The following is a 509-nucleotide window of genomic DNA, read 5'->3' on the forward strand; positions in this document are numbered from 1 at the left end:
ATCATGACTTGCCGGTATAGAAATGACACAAATCCAGTTAAATGATGGCTTTCATCATTCCTAAGCTCATCGATCATTTTCTTTTCAATTTTATGCTAACGTATTCTACATTTCAACAGTAAATATTAATATTTTTACTGCACTACATTTGTGATCCTTATAGCCACTTTGTACATTCTGATTTGACATTTAAAAGCTGTGAGTGTGTCTGGAAATCTGCAGGCGCTCCCTGTATAGACGAAAGAGCAAAGCGTGGTGATATAGTATCTTTAAAAGGCCCTTTGGTAGGCACAATATTTGCTTACGGCCATACCACCCTGAACACGCCCGATCTCGCCTGATCTCGGGAAGCTAAGCAGGGCCGGGCCTGGTCAGTACTTGGATGGGAGACCGCCTGGGAATACCAGGTGTTGCAAGCTTTTTCACTCCTTCCTTTACAAAAGCAGAGGGCGCTGCTGCTTTTTCAGTGGACACCGACAGGGTGGGAAGGAAATAGCTAGATCATGACT

General features: G+C 43.6%; 1 non-coding gene across 1 annotated transcript; it reads left to right on the plus strand.

The window, feature by feature from the left end:
* The first annotated feature begins 299 nt into the window (after positions 1-299).
* LOC129114382 (5S ribosomal RNA) lies at positions 300-419 on the plus strand. The gene has a single exon (XR_008532447.1). It is a non-coding gene; the product is annotated as a 5S ribosomal RNA (ribosomal RNA).
* The last annotated feature ends 90 nt before the right edge of the window (positions 420-509 follow it).

Source organism: Anoplopoma fimbria, unplaced genomic scaffold (assembly GCF_027596085.1).
Source record: "Anoplopoma fimbria isolate UVic2021 breed Golden Eagle Sablefish unplaced genomic scaffold, Afim_UVic_2022 Un_contig_3698_pilon_pilon, whole genome shotgun sequence".
NCBI lineage: Eukaryota > Metazoa > Chordata > Actinopteri > Perciformes > Anoplopomatidae > Anoplopoma > Anoplopoma fimbria.